This window comes from Malaclemys terrapin, chromosome 3 (assembly GCF_027887155.1).
Source record: "Malaclemys terrapin pileata isolate rMalTer1 chromosome 3, rMalTer1.hap1, whole genome shotgun sequence".
Taxonomy (NCBI): Eukaryota; Metazoa; Chordata; order Testudines; family Emydidae; genus Malaclemys; species Malaclemys terrapin.
This window is the reverse complement of record NC_071507.1, coordinates 199,018,726-199,044,114: the sequence shown is the minus strand read 5'-3', so window position 1 is coordinate 199,044,114 and position 25,389 is coordinate 199,018,726. Positions and strand designations below refer to the sequence as shown.

Sequence of the window (25,389 nt, the reverse complement as noted above, 5' to 3'; positions counted from 1 at the left end):
ATCTGCACCCGGGCACTGCTTTTCATATAGCCTGGTGAGTCTTTGCACGAGGGGGGGTGGGGAAGAGCACTAATGAGCTGGTCACTGTTCTAACATTAGCTCGGGGCGTGCGGTGCAGTGGTGCTACCAGCCCCTGATTACTATAAGTGTAACAAACCAGCTAGATTTGTCATTCAGCTGCTCTCGGCAGGAAACCACTAACAGCAGTCAACTGACAGAGCCAAGAAGAATTGGGGTTTCTCTCGGTGTGTGTTTTAAGAATTAAACCTTCTCAAGACGGGCTTATGTTCCTCAACGCACACCCTGCAAAGGACTTTTTCACGCTGGAGGATGACTAGAAGTTAAAGAGCGATGCTGTAGTCCAGTCAAGAGACACACCAAGGTAAGTGCCTGCTTTTCCATTAACCCACTTTTCCATTAGCCCCACTCATTGAATGAGTGCTGTTTATCATGAGGATGATTCTTTCATTGGTTGCATAGTACCCCGACTACCTGCCTTATTGAAAAAATATTATATGGATTAAACAACCTCTTGAGACCTCTTCCAGCTCCACGTTTCTGTGATTCTGTGCTTTGGGGGGGGGGGGGGGGCGGGGGGGTCAGATCCTCCACCTATGTAAACTGGCATATCTCCATTGACTTCAATGGAAGGATGCTAATTCACACCACTTGAGGATCTGGCCCGTTAATATTCATTGCCGAGGGGCCAGGTGGTTAAGGTATTTAGGTGCCTGAAGATGCAGATAGGCCCCTAGTGACACTTTCCAAAGTGCCCAAGGGAATTAGACACTGAACTCCCATTGATTTGAGCAAGGTTGCTCCTTAATTAATGTTGAGTTGGAAATTTGCTGGGTAGCTAACGGCAATCCGATTTATTTATTGTGGTACTATTGCAATTAACTGTCAAAATCCGCTCTGGCAACTTCCTTCTTGGGCATTGGTCACCTTCTTTTTCTTGAAAGAATTACATACATTGAAACATAAATGTACCATTAGCTGCTTCTCCAGGTGTTTTTTGTGAAAGCAGGGCCCAATCCTGAAGTTAATGGGAGTTGCAGGACCGGGTGCTTAATAGATAAATGATGCTTGTTGTATTGACCTCCTGAAGGGACTGTGTGTGGTTTAAATCAAAGCCTTAAACCTCCATCATGGCATGATAGGCAGAGAAGACACTGTAAGAAGAGGGCACCTTCCTCTGCTTTGCCCCACAGTGGGTTATGTGATTCAGTGACGTTTCTCTCCTCTTGGGAAATATTTTCCACTCTCTTTTTTTTTTTAATTTTCCACTTTTTTTCCCCCACTTTCTCTTTTTTTTTTAATGTAAACCCTGACCTTTGTAGCTCGTTATTTAACCTGGGTAAGGCAAACAAAGGGTTCCATTTAATTGTGGTTGGAGCTTCTGGGATGCTGGTGATCTCAAACAGAGTGAGCTGGGGTGTAATGGCTTCACTCCCAGAAGACTTCATCACCCACACACCTGGAATCTTCTGCCTAAACCTCTCTAGCTTTCAGTTGTCTGTACCCCAAATCTTCAAATTCTCTAAAGAAGAGCTCTAACTTGCAGTCCCGTCACCTTACTGGTGTGTTTGATTTCAGTCGGTGTTCTGTGCATTGAGTGCATTGCGTGGTTGCAGTATTGAGCCCTTGTTTGTATCTCAACCATTCATGTCATGGGCGTTGGCCCAGATCCTCAAAGATATTGAGGTTCCTAACTCCCACTGAAATCAACATACCCCTGCCCAAAATACAGAGCAGCTCAGAGAGTTTGGCACCTCAATATCTTTGAGGAGCTGGCTGTGTGCCGTAACACTTACAAACAAAGGGCAAATTTTTCCTATCCAATCTGCACTGGGAGTCAGGACTCCTGGGTTCTTTTACATCCATCTCTGCCACTGACTCTCTGTGCCACCTTGAGCAAGCTGCTTAATCTCTGTGCCTCACCTGTGAAGTGGGACTGTTTATAGCTACCTCCCAGGGTTGCTGTGAGGGTTAATCAATTAAAAATCGTAAAGAGCTTTGAGTTCTTCAGCTCAGAGATGCCGTATACGTGAAAAGTGTTATCCTTATCTGTATGGATTCCTAGCGCATATTCAACACTCATTGTGTGCACTCACCTCTCATAGCCACTGTGTACGTTGGACAGGAGTACGTTGCAATAAATCAGCAAGAAAAATGGACAGTTGCACAGAAGTAAAGGCACCCTGGTTAATACTGGATCCACATTTGCAAATGCTGTGATACCAGCTGAAATAGTTGCATCAGAGTATTGAATGACTTTAACAGAAAGTTTTGCAGGGCTGCAGACCCCAGCTGGAGGGTTTGTGATTGTAGCAATCACATATTTTTAGCAGGATCCTGATGTGATTATTTCATTGCCATGACACAGTTTTCAAAATGGCTTGTTAATGGTGTCAGTTCTAGTTTTATTCTGCAAAAACAAGACTTTGCTGTGCATGGGTTAAGGAAGCTCAAAATCTGACCTCTGAATAGCCTCGAGACTCTAGGGGGCCAAAAAATTGAAAATATTTGGACCAAAAGTCTCAACTTGAGACATCCCTAGTCCTATTATTTTTATCTGCAGCTCCCATTGAGTTCTGCTGGTGTCGGGGGCTGCTCGCCATCTCTGAAAATCAAGCCCACGATGTCGCCAACTGAGCACCCAAAATCACCGGCAGCTTTTTGAAAACTTGAGACATACTGTCCATTTCAGACAGGGATCTGGGCTCCCTTTTTTATTACCGTGGAGCTCTTCCTTCACCCATGAGGTTTTTTTTAAGTCCCCCACGGTGCCCACAAAAATCTTCCTGTTCGTAGGTCCACGGAATTCCTGGGTTTGTGTTTAATAAAGGCTAGTGTAAGAAAGGAGGTTGCCTCCTCCAGCCCGGTACCTCATGACGGCTTTTGAAAGGTGTAGAACTACTGTTAAAAATCACCATGGAGTTAAAAGAAGCCCAAATAGTATAGTGATGAGCAAAGTAGGAATGCATGGACCCTATACTGCCGCACCATTCTTTGCAACTTGTTTAACAAAACTTCCTCGTCTTTTTCTCGTTCCATCTCTCTCTCAAAATTAAAGGACGCTTCAGAAGAACACTTTCCCTTTCCTTTTTTACATCTCATGAGACAGAAGAAAGGCACATTTATTGCTCAAGGATCACTTAGGTCATGATCCTGCAGTTTACTCGGGAGTGAATCCTATTCCCCACTGACACCAATAAGGCTCCGGGCAGCTATCGGTGTCTACTTGCTGGTATAAATGTGCCAGATCCGGGTCCTAGAGCTAAATCCTGCTCCAGTTGATGTCAGTGTCTAAACTCCCATTCATTGACATCAGTGCTGGGTGATCAGCTCTTTATTGAATGCTCCCAGCATTTCTCGTCAATGTCTCAAATCTGTGTAGGAGCAGTAAAAAATAGAGCTAGTTAGAGTGAGATGAAATTAGCATCTAAAGCAGTGGTGGGCAATCTGCGGGCCACATGCAACCCTTCAGAGTAATCCGCTGGCGGGCCGCGAGACAGTTTGTTTGCATTGACTGTCCTCCGGCACAGCCGCCCGCAGCTCCCAGGGGCCAAGGTTCACCATTCCCGGCCAATGGAAGCTGTGGGAAGTGGCATGGGCCTCAGGTTGCCCACCACTAATCTAAAGAGATATATATGTAACTCCCGCTGCCCTTGACAAAAGATTACAGTCTCTGATTATCATTATTAAGTGTGGTGGAGATAGCGACCATCCCTCGACGTGCAGCTCTGAGCCATGGATTAATGAATGTCCCTAAATAGGGTTTGATGGGATATTAGTGGGCCACACAATCATTATTTTTTTTTTTTAAATGAGCAGTAACATCTAACCCCCATAAACAGGAATACCAACCCAATCCTGTACACTTCATTCTCTGCACACAGAGGTGCTGTGCTGGAAACATAGCGCTCAACCTTCCAGCTGGCCCACTGCATTGAATGTAAGATGCAGGAGAGCTGACCAAAGAACAAAAAGCAATGGTTTGGGAATGATTTCTGTGCCGACTGATGTGGGGGGAAAAGAACAGTGAATAATAGATTTGTCCAACATGACCACATCATCTATATGGCTGGTCGACGAATTAAAAGCTTCATTCATGAATAATGTATTTGCTAATTGATTAGGAAGGTTCATGGACTAATCTGTTCGTATCCTTCATCCCGCTGCACTATTCCAGTTAATAGTCCCTGCGGCTCTCCCACTACCGTGTTATTGCAGCTTTCTGAGCATGTGGTTACGGGCCACTCAGCACACAAAAGGTAGTCCTGCAACTTGAGAAAATACCTCTCCGACTGTTGAGACCCAAACTGGGGTAATGGGCAAAATGGGGGACAACAAAATTGTTCTTGCAGGAAAGTTCAAATGCAGTGGGATTCCTTCCAGCAGCACATACAGCGCTCTCTCCAACAATGATTATGGGTGTCTGGTGCAAATAATTTTCAACACTAAAAGTAAGGGACACCTGATTTGTGTGGAAATTTGGAGGTAATCTTGGGAATGATATCCCTCAAAATGGGGTACTCAGGAGGGGGAATGCTTAAGAAATGGGCCATAGTAAAAGCTAGATGAGATGTATGGGAAAATCAAAGACATATGAGATATGTATGAATGGAAGGATTGAGAATAAAGCCATGCTAGATTAACAAAGACACTCGAGTAAAAGATACATCTTGGTTTCTGTCTCGTCTCTTCTCTTTTTTCTATCATATATTTCACTCTCAGTGAATGAGAAGTATTGAAAGAGAAATGTCCGTCTTCCAGTGGGACAACATAATGCAAATCAAACTCATTGGGAAATTGTTTTTTCTTGTCAAACATTTTGAAAAAAAAAACAACACTATTTTTGACAAACACTGTTTTCCATTTTTGAGGATATTTTTAGTTTACATTTTTTGGAGTTATCATTGAAAAATAATTTCAGTTTTTGGTAAACACTGAAAAAAAAATTTTTTTTTTTAAATTGAAAACCAGGGGGAAAAAATCGGTGGAAATGGACATTTTTCACAAAAAGTTTACTTGTAAAAAAAATTTTTTTTATAGATTTTTTTTTTAGTAGCTCTAAATAGTAGATGAGAACTGTACTAGCCAGAGTGTCTTGCATTTACACGATGGGTTTAAGTGAGGCAGAGCTAGAGGCTGGTAATTCTGGGCCTGATCTGAACTGTGCATTACTCCAGTTTTATGCCCATGTAAATCCATTGATACTGCACCACTGAAGTTAATGGAAGGTTTAACATTGACCTCAAAGGGAGAAGGATCCAGACCTAAGAGATGTTTCCATGGTAAATAAGATAAATTTACACTATCATAAAACTGGAATAGCCCCGTGGTGAATTAGGCTTATAGTCTGCATTACTATGCTGTAAATAAGTGAATTTCTATAACACACAACCTTGGCCCTGGTCTCATCCCTTGTACACCCAGACTCCACACTGATTTCAGTAGGGTGTTGCTGGTGTCAAGATTGCAGGGTCTGCCCTTAATTTGGTTCAGTGTCTTTCATGTAAACGGGATCCTGACGAGAGAAATAATGAAATGACATGTAGATGAGGAATAATAGCAGAGGGAGAGAGAAACAAAGAGCTGTGGGCAAGGGAGATACATATGTAGTGGGGAGGGATAGCTCAGTGGTTTGAGCATTGGCCTGTCAAACTCAGGCTTGTGAGATCAATTCTTGAGAGGGCCACTTAGGTGTCTGGGCAAAAATCAGTACTTGGTCCTGCTAGTGAAGGCAGGGGGCTGGACTCAGGGTCCCTTCCAGTTTTATGAGATATGGGTATATCTCCTTATATTTATTTTATGTTCAGGTGAGAATTAGAAAGGTAGTGACTTGCGGGAGCAGACAGAGAAAAGCATTCCAAGGACCTTAGAAATTCCCTTACTCAGATCCTTCCAACTCACTGATCCTAGTTGGGAGGGAAATGTTAATATAATCGAGACTGTGATATAGTTCTTGACCCCATTAAAACCGTTCAGGAAGCAATTTATTTTTTGGAAGTGGGATCCGATTCCATTTAAATGATCATCTCTTGTGTGGGACTAACAGTGAAATGTAGACTTGAAGAGGAAAAACAAATTCTTGATTGGTCTTTTCATACGTGCATAATTGCCTGACTCAGTCAGCCCTGTCTCAGCTGTCTTTCCCTCAGGTATAGCAAAAATACTACCGCTGTAAGGCCACATCCTTGGCTGGCCTAAATCAGCATAGCTCCATTAGCTTCAGTGGAACTGAGTTGATCTATACCAGCTCAGCATCTGGCCTCCTCTATATTCACGCTTACCTTCAGCTGATGGGAACTACAGATGAGCCCAGCCCCAAACCCCGGAACTGAACACAACAAAACTTTGGGGAAGTTTGGATTCAGTTCTGAGTTTCACAAGTCAGGCTCTTCCCTAGATACAGCCCAGCATGACCTGATAAACTTGCATGGTCCTCCTAGAGCGGTGGGAGGGAAAACCGCAATGCTTGTGAGGGAAAAATCATTAGTCAACTCCTCAGCTGGGTCTAAATGGCCCAGCTCACGTAAGGTGGCATCGTTTGGCTGATTACGCCAATTTACATCAGCTGAAAATCCAGCTGCAGTTTTTGTGCAGCCAGAAAAAAGGTGATTTGGGAGGTGGGGGTAAAAAACCCCTCTCACGTCATTTTCACAGAAAAAAATGAAATGTCATTGTCTCCACAGAAAGCATCCCCTCTCCCCTCCCCCGCCCCGTATTTGAGCAAAATTTCCATATACGGTTTCCAAAATGCGCTATACCTCCCATATACCCAAAACTCCCTCCCAGTTCCCATTGGCCAGCCACTGTCCTCTCTTCAGTCAACCCCCTCCTCAGAGCTCCTTTCTTCTGCGACGTCCATGAGAAGGGAGTCGATAATAAGTCATCATCATAAGTCATTAAAAAAAATACTTTGCTGGGCCCTCTAGACGTGTGCCTGCCCGAACGGAACAACTCTGTAACCGTGTTTCTATAGACCTGCAGATGATGACGTGAAGAGGTGGATGGGTAAATAATGACGAGAACAGGACACTCAGTATTGCAATATGGATAGTTTGGTAATCACAGAATCATAGAATGTCAGGGTTGGAAGGGACCTCAGGAGGTCATCTAGTCCAACCCCCTGCTCAAAGCAGGACCAATCCCCAATTAAAGCATCCCAGCCAGGGCTTTGTCAAGCCTGACCTTAAAAACCTCTAAGGAAGGAGATTCCACCACCTCCCTAGATAACCATTCCAGTGCTTCACCACCCTCCTAGTGAAATAGTTTTTCCTAATATCCAACCTAAACCTCCCCCGCTGCAACTTGAGACCATTACTCCTTGTTCTGTCATCTGCTACCACTGAGAACAGTCTAGATCCATCCTCTTTGGAACCCCCTTCAGGTAGTTGAAGGCTGCTATCAACCCCCCCCTCACTCTTCTCTTCTGCAGACTAAGTTGGCAAGCTGGGTCCATTCAAACAAAATGAGTTTTAGTACACTCAGTTAGACATGTAGGAACAAAGAACACTGGGCTAAGCCTCCAGAATGGAGGACAGTATCCTGGAAAGCGCTGACTGTGAAAAGGAGTTAGGGGTCATAGTGGGCAAACAGTTGAGCATGAGCTGTCAGTGCAATGCCGTGACAAAGAGGGATCCTGGGATGTATAAGCAGAGGAGTAGCGAGTAGAGCTGATTTTTTTGGTTTGCTGGCAATGCCAGGAAGAAAAAAAAAATTTGGTTTGGCACACCGTGAAACTGAAATTTTTCTGAATTTTCAGCACATCAGAAAAGTCAACAAACATTTCCTTTTGGATCAACAGAAACGTGGCAGCGCCTTGAAATGAAACGTTTCATTGAATTTCTGTGCAGCTTTTTTTAAAATAAAAGCGAAGGAAATGGCGGGCTAGATTCAAGCAGCTGGAAGGGGAGGTGGTGCCATGGTTGTCCCCTTTTTCAGGCAAGGGCCCTGTGGTTAGGGCAGTCATCTGGCATGAACCCAGGGTTCCCTCTCGAGGGCTGTGGAGTGCCCTCACAACAGGCTATAGCCAGATTTGGCAGAATTCCATTTTTATTCTTTCCTAATTTCGATGGATGTTGATGTTTATTTCTAAGCATTTTTTCTGCTTTGATCTATTTAAATGTTCACAGTCGTAAGAAACTATGGAAGGTCAGACAATGGTGGGGTGTCAGACCGTCATTATTCACCGATAACAGATACTGAGGTTCAAAAAGTTGCAGCTTTATAGCCATGAAAACACAAATTGTCAACATCACACGTCAACATCTACAAAATCAACGTCCTTTGAGCGATCTCTAATAAAAGTCCTCAAGCAGCGTTTTCCTTATTTTGCCTATCTGCACATTTTGGTGATCGACTGGAAATACTTCTGCATCCGTTGGGGTGTGTGTGATGAGATCAACATTTACCGACATCGACTGATAAAAATCTCATCCTTCCAAGCCTCGCTATCGGGTATCGGGTGTGGGACTCTTTCAATTTCTCCTATTGACGCTGTTTCACTTTGTATAAAATACACGAATAGTCACCGGGCCAGAGATGTGAGAGTCCCAAGTCCATGGTCCAACAGTTATTTAATTATTTATGGGACCAGGTAACTAGGTGAAACTTAATGGCTTGTGATACGCAAGAGGTCACATTGGATGATCTAATTGGCTCTTCTGACCTTAAATTCTGCTCATCATCTTCCTACACCCCTACCCACTCCCTCCACATTGCATGGAGTCTGCAGTTGAATTGTCGACCCATCACAGCAGGCCAGGAGATTGCGACCTTTTCTTTCCAACACAGACTTCATTGCTATGATTCATGCCTGTTTCACTACCAAAGATGATTGCTACGTGCTCTGCTTCGGGCTACGTCCCTACATCCATTCGGAAGCTGAAGTTGGGGTGGAATGAGACAGCCTGCTTGTAAATGGGATCTCTTGCCATGAGCTGGGTGCTTCATGACTGTGCTGCCTGCCTGCAGGACTCCAAGTGGCGTTTAAGGGGTTGGTACCAAGTACCAATCCTTAAACCCCTAAATAACGTGGGCCATAACAAGAGAGACTGCCTCTCTCTTTTAGAGTTCTCCCCATACATGAGACCAGTGGAGGCACCCAAGCTGGAGTTCTCCTGGTTATAAGAGAGGGAGCTGCAGGCGGTCATTCTCTGTGAGGGCCCTGGAACTCCCTCCTGCCTGTCCTGAAATAGCCTCAGTCTAGCTTGCTGGGTTTCTTGGGAGGAGGTGTTCCCTGAGGAGCAAGATTTATTATTAATATGACAGCAGCCCCAGAGGCCACAACCGAGATCAGGGCCCCATTATGCTCTGCCATGTACAGACATCAGAAGCGGCACTCCCTACTCTAAACAGACCAAGCGTGGGAGGCAAGACAGAGGCATTGAAACTATGTGACTTGTCCATGATCACCCGGGGACAGTTAGGCAGAGGACCCAGCTCTTCTGAGTCTGACATGAGTGGTCTTGCCACTAGACCATGCTGCATTCCTGCCTGCTGTTCTCTAGCACCCCATGTTCTCACAGCCTTCTAGCAGTGGGAGCGCTTAAAATATTTCTGCTCGCTTGAGAGGTTTTTGCCGCTTCCACTGGGCTTTCTCATTTTAAGTATAGAGAGCTTGTCTCAAAACGGAAGAAAGCTTTTGAGTGGACTCTTGACTCATTTCCCAGACCTACTGAGAGGACTTGGGTTGATACTAGACTATTTATACCTCTCATCTGTATCTAGTCACAGCGACTCCGTCCTACCTAAGCAGTGGAGAATAAGTTCTGAACAAGCAACTTCCCTTTTCATAGGAGTAGGAAGTGAAGCTGTGGTGAGAGCAAAGAACTCAGGTGCTTTCTCTGGCTGTGGAGGAGACCCCCCCCACCCCGGGTGAATCTTGTCTGTGTTCAAGTGAGGCACCTTTTGTTGGTTTATCCTGAAACTGCATCCCCGGCTTCAGCTAAGTGGAACCGATAAAATGAAAGTTCAGGAGGGAGAAGTTCAGCAAATGCCTACCCGCAGGGCTTCCTCATTTAGCTGTTTCCTGGGCATGCAAACATAATGGTGTAAATGTTTAACCGTGAGGGTAATTAACCACTGGGACAATTTACCAAGGGTCGTGGTGGCAGGGCCGGCTCTAGCATTTTTGCCACCCCAAGCAGCAAAGCAACAAAAAAAAAAAGCCGCGATTGCCGGCAGCTCTACCGCCGCTTCATTCTACGGCGGCATTTCGGCGGCAGGTCCTTCCCTCCGAGAGGGAGTCACGGCCCTGCTGTCGAATTGCCGCCAAACGGATGGACGTGCCGCCCCCCTCTTCATTGGCTGCCCCAGGCACCTGCTTGCTATGCTGGTGCCTGGAGCCGGCCCTGCGTGGTGGTCTCCTCTGTTGGAATCCTGTGGCCTGTGCTATACAGGAGGTCAGACTAGATTACTACAATGGTCCCTTCTGGCCATGGGATCTATGACACACAGGGCTTGAGACTGCAAGTGGCTTTGCTTAGGGAGACCTGCCCTACGCTGGGGTCAATGAGGCCCCGCGCAGCCCCCAGGCATCTGCCCACACGTGGTCAGTTGCAGAAACAGGGCCATACCTTCCCTGAGTGTTAGTAAAAGTAGCACATGCGTGGGGGGATTAGCCCACCTAAGCCCCATCCTGCAACTGCATCTGGAGAGCAGACCTTTGTGCCCATGCAGAGCCACATTGACTTCAGCGGGTTTCCCCACAGGAAGGGGTTCACCCACGCAGGGCTCGTTGCAGAATCAGTGCCTCAGTGACTTGCATAGATTGAATCTTCATGAAGGGCCTGATGAAAACTGACACCTCCTTCATTTTATACTGTTTCATAATCCTGGGACCAGGGTCGCTCAGTTAAAAGGAAACAGTTCTTTATGCAGCCTATAGGCAAAGCCCCAGCAGGTTTTATTGAATAATCCTCACAGTTACCTCTTCCAGAGTGCTTTTCATCACTGCACCTCAAAGTGGTAAATTTCATTGTCAAATTTAACAGAAGGGTAAACCGAGGCACAGAGAGGGGGAAATGACTTAGCCGAGGTCACCCAGCTGGCCAATGGCAGAGCCAGGAATAGAACAGAAGTCTTTATCAGCACCACCCCCGTGTGTTATCCCCTAGGATATACTGCCTCCCTGAATACTGTAGCTGAATTAATGTATGGCCAATTAGAGCTGGTTGACATTTTTGGAACCAATTTTCATTGAAAATGGCCTTGTGGCAGGGCTGGGGTATAAACCCCTTAGATGCCCTGGTAGCTTCTCCCCGGCTTCCCGGTAGAACAGCCAAGTGCAGGGGCCCGGACACTCAGCAAAGGGCACAGCTGCAGGCTCTAAGGATGGCAGGCTCAGAGGAATCACCTGAGTTGAGTGGAGCCAGCTGTGCTAGGGGTTGGGAGGAGATATAAATCCAGGCTCACTGGGGGGGAAAGGCGAGCTTGGGGGAAGACAGAGGGACTGCAGCTCTGTCTCTACCAGCTGCAGAAAGCCTCAGGGGCCGGTAGACCCAGAGAAGGGTCAGAGTGGGGATTGGTGTTGTGTGAATCGGGACTCTGTATTAAGCACTGTAAATAAAAAGACACTGGTGAATCACCTGAAGGAGAGGCTGGGACCCTTTCTTTGACCAGCCCGTGCGCAGGGACGAGAGGGCAGTGACCTGTGCAGACCCTGTGACAGGCCTTTTTATTAAAAAGTGAGAATTATTGCAAAACAATGGGGTAAAAATCTGTCTGCGGATTGGTCCTGCTTTGAGCAGGGGGTTGGACTAGATGACTTCCTGAGGTCCCTTCCAACCCTGATATTCTATGATCTAATTTTTTGTTCCCCAAATGGTTTGTTTTTCAATTTTTTTCTATGGAAAGTTTTGACGAAAAGTATTAGCCCGTTTATTTTACTTCCAAATATATTTTCATTGAGTTGTTTGTGGGTTTTCATGTAATGGAAACGCAGTCACTCAACTCTCCACGACAAAGAGGAAGAGTATCTAAAATAGGTATGGTAAGCATCTGATGCACTAAAAAAAGGTGCAACAACCAATCTGAAGTCTCCGTTGACTTCACTGAATCTTTGAGCTTAGTAAGGCCTTCAAGGGTTGGATCAATGGGTGGAGCAGCAGGAGAGGAGCCAGGGTTGTCTGCTCTGCAAATCCACCCTCCATGGCTGCCCTCGGGGGACAAGGTGGGAGGATAGAGGTCGGAGCACAGCAGTCTTTAACCCCCATCGATTCACCCCTTCCCCCAACCTGCAAAAATCCCTCTGCACCAAGCCCGGCCACTAGGGCTTGGTGCATGATTTTGCCAAGGTCTTTAATCCCTGGATAACTGGGCACTTGGTTTTTATTAACCCAGCAGACAGCAGAATCTGAGAAGGGGCAACAGTTTGCGAAGCTGCCTCTCAAACCCTCTTCTCTCCCCTCCTGCTGGATGTACACAGAAGAGGGGGCTGCAGGAAGGGCGTTCTTGGCATTCACGTCCTTCCCCAGGTTTGAGATAACTCAGGCCTTCAGGGCAGGCATCAGGCCCAGCTATTTGATTTGTCTGAGGGAACATGGAGAATATATAGCACCTGTCAGGGAATGGTGGGTGGGTGGGTCTGGTTGTGTTGTCAGAGTCGCTGTTTGGGACTGACGCTGTTGCACAGGATTTGTCAACGCGCTTAGGGCCCAGGATGGGGGATTTCTGCTCACACGACAGGACCAGAAACTTCACTGATGTAAACTGGTGTAGCTCCATGGATGGTGATTTACGCCAGCTGAGAGTCTGGCCCCAAGTGGCCTGGCAGGACATGGCTCTTTGCCAGCTTTGAACTTCTAGGTTCTTTCAAGCCAGTCCTTTTATTGCCACTCTGGGGAGGTGGCGAACGGCATCTGCAGTCCCTTGTCTCCTTATGCTCGGTAGGCACTTTCCACTCCTAAAGAGAACTCCTCCTTGGGACTGGGGAGGTGGGTGTCACACACTCTGGGGTAAATTGTGGCTGTCCCCTGAGTGGACGTGCCAGGGTGGACGGGTACTCTTCCCCATCCCAACACCGCCGTAAAAGAGGCAGCCAGAGACTCACTGCACCCCTGAGCCAGCCGCTACACCTGGGAGTCATCCTCGTCCAAAAGGGGTGTGGCCAGACAATAGGGGGCGTGGCCAAGGCACGTGACCACATAGCCCACCTGCTGGCTTGCAAAGACAGGCATGGACAAGAGCACACACTGTTGATTACCTTAAGCAATGCAAATACTGCCCCCTGGGGCATTCTGCTTGTATGTCCCTCTTTGCTGGGGCACTTCACCCCCCCCACCACCTCCCAGCCGCGTAGAGCAGGGCAAAGGCGCAATCTAGCCCTTTGTTTGGAACGCACAGAGTAAATTCCCAGTGCGGAATGAATTGATGATGTTAATTAGTAATAAATAGATGATAAAAAATAAACCCTACATCCCTGGAGGCACAATCTAGAGTAAATAACGCTCCAAGGACCAGCTGAGCGTGCCTGTGAAAAGCCTTTTACTGCTCAGCAAAGCAGGATTCAGCCGGTTGCCGTTCTCGGTGAAATCCGCATTTTTTTCTGCAAACAGGGATTTTGATCAGCAAACCACCATGCCGACATCATATGGAGATTTTCTACTTCTGGAGAGAGAGAGAGTTTATTTTTTCCCTCCCTTCTCATAAAGCTTTTGTATCTGCTCAGACTGGAGCCCTTAACCCCCCCCCCCCCCCAAACACCATGCGGTCTATCATCCCAGCCGGCTTCCTGCTAGAAGGCACCATCTTTTGGAATAGGCTTGAATGAACCAGTGAATCTGTTTTTTTCCGGCTGGATTCACCTGCTGGAGCAAGAAAGCTGGAAGACTCTGAGAGACAGGTGATTCCGAACCAGCCGTTGTTTGGATGGAAGTAACGAGCCGGCCTGATGTGATTCGAGAGATCCCAAATTAACCCATATCATAGTTACTCCATTCATGCACTTGGAGCACAGGTTAAGGTGGCTTTGAAGCATTATTTTTCTCCCTGGGTTATGGATCCATGCAGGAGCCTGTCCAGCCCCACGTGTAAATCAGAGAAGCCTCTGGGCTGCTCTGACTGACCCACTGCTTCTAGCCCTAGTGTGGTACATTCAGCCACACCTCTGATCTGCCCCCGAGTTGGGAACAAGGGGACCATAGAGCTCTCCTTATGCCAGCTCTACCCTCTGCTCAGTAGGGATTCTCAGGGGGGGGTCAGTTCTACCCTCTGGGGGTATATCTACAGAGTCAAGCCAAAGGTCCCCCCATTCAATGGCTCACTGGGCTGACGCAGTTAAGGCACATCAGTTTTATACGGTGCACAAGGGAGCAATGGTGCACAACGGTGCACAAGGGAGTGATGTGGTCAGCATCACATCTGCCCGTCCTTGACTGCCTGAACCCAGTACCCATTCTGCAGCTGGGGGAACCAGAGCCAGCCTTTCAGTGTGAGATCGTGCCAGACTCAAACCCACGCCCTTTAGGATTGTGATCAAGCACCTCAATGACTCAGCCACCAAGAGGCAGTATAGCTACACTGTAATGTAAACCCAGGTGTGGGAGACCTGGGCTTGTGGACTCGGTGTTTCCAAGCCTACACACTGCACTGCAAAGCTGGGTTTACAACTGCTGGTTCTGCATCTCACAGCCGTGCTAGCGCGTCTGTACCGCACCACACAGACCTTCTGACTCAGGTCTGCAGTTCGACCTGCAGGATCCACACTGCAAAATGACAAGGCTTGGATCAGAGTCACAGCAGGAGTCAGGGTCTGACCCACCCACCTCACCGTCATAGGATCCGGATCCTCATAGACTCATAGACTTTAAGGTCAGAAGGGACCATTATGATCATCTAGTCTGACCTCCCGCATGATGCAGGCCACAAAGTCGTCCCAACCCTTTCCCTTGACTCTGCTGTTGAAGTCCCCAAATCCTGTGGTTTAGAGACTTCAAGTAGCAGAGAATCCTCCAGCTAGCGACCCCCGCCCCATGCTGAGGAGGAAGGCGAAAAACCTCCAGGGCCTCTGCCAATCTACCCTGGAGGAAAATTCCTTCCCGACCCCAAATATGGCGATCAGTAGAACCCCGAGCATGTAGGCAAGATTCCCCAGCCAGACCCTCATCAGCCATTGATACTATTGACCAGCGATGGCACGCTGTTTATTTGACTAAAATCATGTTATCCCATTAAACCATTCCCTCCATAAACTTATCTAGCTTAATCTTAAAACCAGACAGGTCCTTTGCCCCCACCGTTTCCCTCGGAAGGCTGTTCCAATATTTCACCCCTCTGACGGTTAGAAACCTTCGTCTAATTTCAAGCCTAAACTTACCCACGGCCAGTTTATATCCATTTGTTCTCGTGTCCGCATTAGTACTGAGCTGAAATAATTCCTCTCCTTCCCTGGTATTTATTCCTCTGATATATTTAAAGAGAGCAATCATATCCCCCCTCAGCCTTCGTTTGGTTAGACTAAACAACCCGAACTCCTCGAGTCTCCTTTCATACGACAGATTTTCCATTCCTCGGATCATCCTAGTGGCCCTTCTCTGTACCCGTTCCAGTTCCTGAGAGCTCGCTGACCCGCGTCAGACTGATTTGTGTGTGGATGAAAAGGAGGCTTGGTCCCAAAGCTGGTCAGAGCCCGGGCTTAATATGAAATGTAGCCACACACTTTACGAGCCCTTGCACTGCCAGAATGACATAAAGGGGCCTACATGAAACTGCAAATCAGGCCCAATATCTTTGTGTGGCAAAGGGGAGACTGGCTAAGATCAGAGCATCGCTAATAGGATAAGGGCCAGTTCCCAAGCTGGCTAACATGTATGCTCGCATCTGCAGCATATGCTAACTGGGGTCCCACCCTGCTCCTTTGCAAAGGACCGGGCAGTCCTGCTTGTAGGAGGCAGGTGTCTGCTCTGGGCTATCCTGCACCAGCAGGACAGCGCCGCTCCATTTGCCCCACACCCAGACTGGCTCCTACCAGTCGGGGCAGCGATTGGCTTGAGGAGCCGCCATTAACGGTGAAGAACCGGCGGCTTTTTTGGAGACAACCAATAGAGCCGGAGCCCTGTTTAGAACTAATTCCCCATTCCCAAACACCCTAAGGGCTCTTGTAAAACCAGGGATGGATTTCCCCAGGCTACCCCCCCCCCCCGAGCATTTTGCTGGCCAATATCGCAGCATTAGGAAAGCAAATGCCAGATGCCAATGCCTGTGAGGTGGGAAAGTTTAAATTAGGCCCTGACCACATCAGCCACTGCATCCTGCTACAGGAAGATAGTCACACACTCCACCTTCTGTGCCTGAGCTAGACCTTGTATCTGATGGGGACTGTTTATAGTACAGTACGGTTGTGTTATCTTACATCTCTTTCTTGCCTTAACCTAGGTAACTATTCATTTAGCGACCCAAAAAACCAGCAAGGGGATGGAAGCCAGTTACGTTGTATGCGAATATCTGTAAATAAGTAGGGTTTTCTTTTTCAGAGGCAGAAGATTAAAAAATATAGGGCAGGATTCTCCGGTATGCTGCAGCTACTTTGCAGTGCTCTAGTGATGCAATGCATCCCTGGCTTAATGGGCTGTTTTTTCAGCCAGGTTTTTCAGCTGCTTTGTGTTGTCCTACTCGTGCAAAAGAACTGGAGAGGACCAGTGCATCTGGCCCATAAAATGCAACCACACCGACAACTCTGCAAACAACCAAAGAGACTCTGGAGTGTTTAATGCGGCGGGGGTCTGATTTGCCACAGCACAATTTCACGAGAGTGAGGTAGACAGGTGAGCTGAGACGTCTGCTTTTTGGCTAAATCCCAGGCAACCTCCCTTTGTCTCTTTCATCCACATGTTTTGTCCTGGCTGGCACCTGGACTGTAAGCTCCGAGGGGCGAGGATTGTCTCCTTTGTCATTGGCCTGTACAGTGTCTAGTGCAAGGGGGCCCGATTCTTGACCGGGGTTCCAAAGCACAATGGGGACGGGAATAATATAATTGAATCCTAGGGTCAGATTCACCACTACGCTCTGGTTGCACAATGCACTGGTGAGTGTGTGTTACAGGTCCCCTCTGGGCCAACCCACGAGGATATACGTTGGTGCAGCCCCCCAGATACAGAGTTTGGCTCTTTAGCTCAAACCGCTTATGCTTTTAGCCCCCTTTCGGTCCCCAGGGTGTCGGTCCAGAGGGAGGCTGTCCCAGTTGCTTTGTGCTGCTCTGGAAGCTCCAAGCAGCTGGAGTGGATTCGTGAATCTAGCACACAGAAATCAGAGATGGAGAAGACCTATTTGGTTATCCTTCCTGTCCACCTTCATGGTTCTGTTGGAGGCTGAACTTGCTCACATTGAAGTCAATGTCAAAAACTTCAGTGCCCTTCACGGGGAGCAGTAGAGTGTTTGTTCCTCTACAGCAGCTGTTTTCAACCTTTTTTCATTTGTAGCCCCTAAAAAATTGTGAACGGAGGTGCACATCCCTTGGGAAATCTTAGACAATCTGCAGACCTCCACGGGTCCACAGACCACAGGTTGAAAACCACTGTTCTATGGTAATGACAACCTAACACGGACCTCAGACACATAGTATGTGTCTCCAGTCTCCATAGAATCATAGAAGATTAGGGTTGGAAAAGACCTTAGGAGGTCATCTAGTCCAATCTCCTGCTCAAAGCAGGACCAACCCCAACTAAATCATCCCAGCCAGGGTTTTGTCAAGCCGGGCCTTAAAAACCTCTAAGTAGGGAGATTTTACCACCTCCCTCGGTGACCCATTCCAGTGCTTCACCACCCTCCTAGTGAAATAGTGTTTCCTAATATCCAGCCTAGACCTCCCCCACTGCAACTTGAGACCATTGCTTCTTGTTCTGTCATCTGCCACCACTGAGAACAGCTGAGCTCCATCCTCTTTGGAACCCCCCTTCAGGTAGTTGAAGGCTGCTATCAAATCCCCCTTCACTCTTCTCTTCTGCAGACTAAATAACCCCAGTTCCCTCAGCCTCTCCTCATAAGTCATGTGCCTCAGCCCCCTAATCATTTTTGTTGCCCTCGGCTGGACTCTCTCCAATTTGTCCACATCCTTTCTGTAGTGGGGGGACCAAAACTGGACGTAATACTCCAGGTGTGGCCTCACCAGTGCCGAATAGAAGGGAATAATCACTTCCCTCAATCTGCTGGCTATGCTCCTACTAATACAGCCCAATATGCCATTGGCTTTCTTGGCAACAAGGGCACACTGCTGACTCAGTTTCCAGTCTCATTTTAAAGGCATCATATGATTCACGTGATTTAGCCACTTCCTTTCAACTTTCCACTTGAAGATCTTGTACCAAAACACCAGCCTTACCGAAAATCACGTACTGACAAACAAGAAGGTGCAAAAGTCAATGCAGACAGTCCCACGAGCAACGGTCACTGGGGTGAATGGGGGTTACAGGAACATGCCACAGAGGGCAGGCAGATCAGCATGTTCCTGGTTGAGTGGTGGAACAGCCCAAGACTGACCCATTATAAATATTTCTGGTTTTTGCACAAAACTTTTTTGAGGCAAAAAATGCAGCTTTGTCGACACCAAAACATATTGTGAATTCGTGTCAGTTTTGCCAAATCGTTTCAGTCAAAAAAAAAAAAACTAACAAAATTTTCAGAAAAAGTCAAAACATTTTGATTTTTCTGTTTGAAACAAGATTTATTTAAAAAAAAAATCCTTTCATTTTATTTGTAAAAGGTCAAAAATGTTTTAAATGCTCAAAACTGATAAAAAATTTGAACTGTTTTGTTTGACCCAATTTTTTTTTTATTATTATTTTCGATTTACCAAAAATTTTGTTTTTATTTTTTGAAATTGCCAGTGAGCTCGCCTTGTAAGAAGGAGATTAGGTTTCTTTAGTGTGGAAGTCATTGCCTGGCTTTGAAGTCCAAGGCCAGCTCCATTTAACAATGATGGACATCCAGAAACGCAACGGGATGAACCCCACAGTCCTGATTCAGTTGAATCAATGGGAGCTTTGCCTGAATAAAAACTGAGTAAGGACAAGAGTGGGGTATCAAAAGGGTCTAGCAGAGTTAGGTTTCAGTTCTCATTGACGGCTAGTGAAAGTTGGGTACCTAAGTCCCTTGCACTTTGGAAACTCTCACCCTTACGGATATGGTCCCCAAATGGTTTGGGGGCTTTAACTAGTTATAAAAGTGCTTTGTTCAAGCTTGCTGTGCGATACATGGGTCTACAATGAGGGTTGGATCTTCAGCTGGTATAAATCGGTGCGGCTTCATTGACCTTTAAAAAGCAACAGAGGGTCTTGTGGCACCTTTAAGACTAACAGAAGTATTGGGAGCATAAGCTTTTGTGGGTAAGAACCTCACTTCTTCAGATGCAAAGGTTCATTGACCTTTATTTACCCTGTTCCCCACCCCCACCCCCCGATGTTTTTTCTAAAAGAACGGCTCTAGGAATTATTTTAGGGAAGTTCTGCAGCGTGTCTTATACTGGAAGCCAGACCAGCTGATCAGAGTGGTCCCTTTTAGCCATGGAATGTAGAATCGATGTGATCTGGCCCTGAGTATTTAGCCCACACATTAGCCATATCAGTGTAGACACCATTTTACATCAGCGCAGCATGATCAGTGCATGCAGCTCACCCCAGGGTAAGGTAAACTGGTATCAATCATGTCTACACCTATAGGGCTTTGCGCTGGTACCTGAATGTCCAGCAGCGATGAGGCTTAAATGTCTGTCGGCTGGAAGAGGTATTTGAGGGCTAACTTAAATAGTCTTTTGTGTCTCTAAAAGTAAACACAGGCTTCCTTGCTGTGCGCAGAATTACACTGCGTTGAGCTTCACAAGATGTGCCTCTCCTTCTAACCTCACTCTACCGACATGTGCTGTAAAATGGGCCTCAAAAGCTGCGGAGCAGATGATACTTTTTGCAGCAAGAATGGCGCAGATATTTCACTTCATTTGAGCTGGGAATGAGGTGGGATTCAAGGGCGAAAATCTGCACTGGTCAATGCACCAAGAGGTATATGTTCTTGCAGTGGACCTCATCCTTTTGGGTGCGGCTACACTGCGATTAAAAAACCCGCGGAAGCAAGTCTCAGAGCTCGGCTTGCGGGGTGCAGGGTGCAGAGCTATAAAATAACAGTGTAGATGTTAGGGCTAGGGCTGGAGCCTGGGCTCTGAGCCCCATGAACCTGAGTCAGCTACCCCAGCCAGCTGCCATGGGTCTTTCATGGTAGTGTAGACATACCCTTTGTCACTCTGTGAAGCACATGGTATGTTTTGGGGGTGCTGTACAAATAATCAGTGTGTCTGTAGCCTTTGTGTTTTTTCTGACATACAGTATGAGCCTGATCCTTGGGGTGTATTAAAATCTGTGTTAAAATTGTAGACTGTCACTTTAAATTTCAGTGATTTTTGGCTGGGGGCGGCGGGCTAAAGGGAAGTGTGTTATCTGGGTCCCACCTAGTAGCACCAGTCAGTCAGCAGAGAGCCAGCCTAGTGTGAGGCCGGGTGAGTTGCGCCTCTCTGTTTTGCGGAGTAGCCTGCTTTTTCTCTCTCTGTTTTGGGGGTTTTGTGTGTTCTGAATTCTAAAAAAATAAAGTCACACTACATTGCAATCTTCCAGGAAGAGTATTTATGTTTCTATCTAACAGCAATGTGTGTATGCCATGAACATAACAATCCCATGCAGTGCTGATTGCCCTCAACTCCCATGGACCCAAGTGGGTAGAGCGGGTCGAAAAATCTGTTATTTTCCCTGTGAGCAATTTCAAACAAAATGTTTTGGCTCAAAACTGTCTGATGCCAAATTTTGATTCTTTTGTAAAAAGCTTCCAAACTAAATTAAACTTTTCATTTCGGATTGCAATTTGTGTTTCATTTTTGGTTCCAAACACTGAAAGCAGTTCGATTTCCAAAAATTGTTTTTTACTGTTTTTTCACTTATTTACTTTCTGGAATGGGGTGGGGTATGGGGGAAATAAGCCAAAAAGAGAAAGAAAGTAGGGAAAGACATTTATTTGATATTATAGAGGTGGCAGAGTAACATGTGCAGTTAATTAATTAACTAATAACTCAAGCGGTTAACGCAAAACAAATTAGCTAGATTAAAAAAATTGTTGCAATTAATTAGTTTGACTATCAAGCAATTAATTAACAGTTTAATTAATTACTTGTTTAATTAATCATGACTATTTTTAATCTAGTTAATTTGTTTTACGTTAACCGCTTGAGTTATCAGTTAATTAATTAACTGCACTGTTAAATAATAATGGAATACCAATTTAAATTTATTATAAATATTTGTGGATGTTTTTCTACATTTTCAAATATATTGATTTCAATTACAACCCAGAATACAAAGTGCACAGTGCTCACTTTACATTACAACAGTGCCATGTGAACACCTGTTCTCACTTTCAGGTGACATTGTAAATAAGAAGAGGGCAACATTATCTCCTGCAAATGTAAACAAACTTGTTTGTCTTAGCGATTGGCCAAAGAAGTAGGACTGAGTGGACTTGTGGGCTCCATGTTTTACATTCTTTTGTTTTTTGAGTGCAGTTATGTAAAAAATCTACATTTGAAAGTTGCACTTTCACGACAAGGAGATTGCACTACAGTACTTGTATGAGGTGAATTGAAAAATACTATTTCTTCTGTTTATCTTTTTTACAGTGTAAATATTTGTAATAAAAAATAATAATATAAAGTGAGCACTGTACACTTTGTATTCTGTGTTGTAATTGAAATCAATATATTTGAAAATGTAGAAAAACATCCACAAATATTTATAATAAATTTCAGTTGGTATTCTCTTATTAACAGTGTGATTAAAACTGCAATTAATCATATTTTTTTAATCTCATGATTAATTGTGATTATTTTTTAATCACTTGACAGCCCCAAATATTACTTTGGTCACACTTTTCCAGTGGAAGAGAAAAGTAAAAGTATGGGGAAGTGGGTCTCCCCTGCCATTTCTCTCATTTTTTAAAAAAAATTCCAACTTTTTCAAGTGGGAAAAGGTAAATAAGAGGGCTGTCAATTAATCACAGTTAATTCATGCCATTAACTCAAAACAAATTAATTTGATTCAAAATATTAATTGCAATTAATCACAGTTTTAATCGCACTGTTAATAATAGAATATCAATTTAAATGTATTATAAATATTTTGGCTGTTTTTCTACAGCCCTAATAAATAAATCAGAATATTCCCACCACACACACTTTATCTCATTTTTTACCTCCTTCCCCTCTTTTTCAGAGGAAAATAAAGGGGGAGTAAGGGGATAAAAAAATTGAGAGGGGAGCATTTTCCAGTTGTTTTGATACAAAACTTCTCAAACCTCTCGCCAAATTTTTTTTTCAAAATTAAAAAACTCAATTTTGTCAAAAACAATTTTTTGTGAAAACAAATTTCAACTCAACTCTATTGGTTAACCAAAACACTTATTTTTGTCGGAAAAAAAAAAAAAGCAAAGACATTTTGACCATCTTCGGAGGCTTAGCACCTCACAAGAGGCCTGTCAGACTCTCTCTTATCTATCTATCTGAGGCTTTTGCACAACAGTCATCTGCATGTAGGACTGGCATATCCGCAAATGAAGGGTATAAATAGAGTGTTTCCATAATGTATGAATCAGGTCAGAAAGGGGCTAAAGTATATTGTAAATGCCTGCAGTTCTGGACTTCTTACGTCTCTTAAAAAAGTAGGGCGGGATGATGAGCGGGGGATATTATTTGCAAATATTTCACAAATTCCAATTCCTATCTAGGTGGAGCCACATTTGTTCATTTTTTCTGTGTAGTTTCACGAGAACCATTTCTAAATGTGAAACCTTCCTACGCCATCAGACGAACCAGGCGCCGCCATCTCTGTTTATCCTGGGGCGCTCTTTGCAGGTCCTCCATGTTGTTAACACCCATAAACTTTCTGTCTCCGAGTACTGTAGTGTTCAGTGCAGCCATTTCTGTTTGGGGAGGAATTTATATTTGTGCAAATGCACCTGTTTGCCTGCAATTCCACTTACTCTTATCTGGATATCCTCCATGTTGAGTGGAAGGATGGTCTTGCGGTTAGGACACTAAGCAAGGACATGGCAGACCTGGGTTTAATTCTGTACTTTGCCACAGCCTTTGTGTGTGATGTTGGGAGAGTCACTTAGTCTTTCTGTGTCTCAATTCCCCGTCTGTAAAATGGGAATAATAACACTTGCCGTACCTCACAAAGGTGTGTTGAGGAGAAATACATTAAAAGATAGTGAGGTGCTCAGATGCCACGGGGGTGGAGACCATAGCTAGATATACACTTAGAATGAGGCTGACGGTAGCTAGACAATGCGGAAGGAAAGTGAATGGTTTTAAGTAGGGTGACCAGATAGCAACTGTGAAAAAACAGGACAGGGGGTGGAGAGTAATAGGCACCTATATAAGAAAAAATCCCCCGAAATGGGACTGTCTCTTTAAAAACAGGACATCTGGTCACCCTAGTTTTAAGCCAAGCAACTTGTCTATGATCCAATCAAGGATCAGCAGCAATGCCTCAATGGCTTACTGGACCAGTAACGTGACTTGAAGAGCAAATTGTGAATATCAAATACTCAAATGACCACACGTGGCAAGTAGGTCAACACACAGGCTGAAATATATCTGCACAAAGTATTCGACAACTTCAGATAATGAGCAAATTCATTACAGTCCTGATCTGTTCATGGACAATTCACAAGTGGAAAGAATGGGACAAGTTCAATAAATAGATCACATTTGCTCCTAATAATTATCTAGCTCTGCTACGCAGGGCCAGGCCCTGTCAATACTGGGATGAGAGACTGCCAAGGAAAGCCCAAGCTGCCGAAGGAAGTGGAGGAGGTGTCTGAGTAAGTGAGGCTTTCTCTTCTGAGTCAGTGGTGTTAGGGGGCTTTGTACTGTCATATAGATCATCCAAAAACTCAGGTCCTGAGTGCATTGAAAGATTCACTTTTTGCAAGAGCAGGGTATCTTGCCGAAGGGGGGAAGCTGGAAGCAAATTCTGTCTTTTACATTTGATGTGCCTGAAACTCCCCTTCTTGCTGGAAGTCTGTATGCTGAGGCTTCCCCTTCCTGCTCTCAGTTGCCACCAGATTCCACCCCAGAGACAGCTGCATATCAGTGGTGTAGTGATTTCTATATATACACAGCTAGACTGTGCCGCTCTCGCACAAGTTGGTGAGCCATTCCTCACAGCCGGCCCTGTGAAGTCAATGGGAATTCGGTGCCGCCAGCTCTCGCGAGTTCATTGCAAGTAACGCCAATGGTGCCATTCTCTGGGAGTGATGGGAGAAGCTCTCATCCTCTCGGGCATTTCACCTCTGATTGGCTGCCTTCGGCTTCCCCGCCTCCTGGGGGAAAGCAGCCAATCACGGATGCAGCAGGAGGTGGGCAGAACTCTCCCCACTCCCCGTGGGAGTCTAATGGGCTTTTAGGTGGGGGAGGGGGATTAGCCGGCACCATTCCCATGGGTCAGAGCTGGAGGGGAAGCCAAATGAGCCCAGCAGCAAAGCGTGGCTCTGCTCCCCCATTTCCTCCTATGATGAATGGGTCAGTCTGCTCTCTGCTCCTCTCCCCCCATCCCTTCAACACCAGACCTGAGAACGGGGGGAAGGGAGATTTGGTGCAGCAGCTCCCCCAGGCCTGGGAGACTGGGGTGAAGAACCCCTGAAGCAGGGATGTGCTGAGGAGCAAGGGGCAGCGGTGGGCAGTATTGATGTGGGGCTGGGGGTGCATAATTACTGCTGGGATGGGCAGATGTGGGGTTGGGTGGGCACAGAGGTCATTAGACTTTTGGAGGTGAGGGGAAGCTGGTAGCGCGGCAGTCAGCATGTTAGGTAAATCTGTGTGATTTGCTCTCAGCTGGGTCCTGCCACCAGAGCTCCTGAGCAGGGCCCAAATCATCATCCTCTCTGCATTTGAGGAGAGTGGACAGCATGGTATGTCCTGCAGATGCTGGGTGGTGAGGGGAGCTCAAAGAGAGACCAAAACCACAGGAGATGGCTTTTTGATACACATGATTGAGTCGGTCTAGTGATTTTTCAGGGTCTGGCACATGCCATTTGAACTTTGGAAGTTGGCAATACTGGGGCAATTCATGGATAATGTGCTACTCAGTTGGAGTCAGGGTATCAGAATCTGTCCTAAACTGGTGGAGCCCTTTGGGAACCATGTGTATAAAAAGGACTGCATAGGTCAGCTTCTGATATCCTTACTCAGGGAGAGCATAACTTACTCCTCAAGTGTCTCAGCATCTGACCCCAGAAGTACAAGTTAATGACTATCATGTAAATAGAAACACTGCACGCTATCTGTGCACCCTGGAGTACTGTGCCCAGTTTTGGACCCCATATTACAAGAAGGATGTGGAAAAATTG

The 25,389-nt window shown here is 45.9% G+C and overlaps 1 protein-coding gene across 1 annotated transcript in view; it reads left to right on the top strand.

The window, feature by feature from the left end:
- The first annotated feature begins 205 nt into the window (after positions 1 to 205).
- BLK (BLK proto-oncogene, Src family tyrosine kinase) overlaps positions 206 to 25,389 on the top strand; it is a 72,734-nt gene continuing 47,550 nt past the window's right edge. The window contains exon 1 of the mRNA XM_054023039.1: positions 206 to 382. The gene's annotated coding sequence lies outside the window, so the exon portion shown is untranslated. The remainder of the gene's footprint in view (positions 383 to 25,389) is intronic.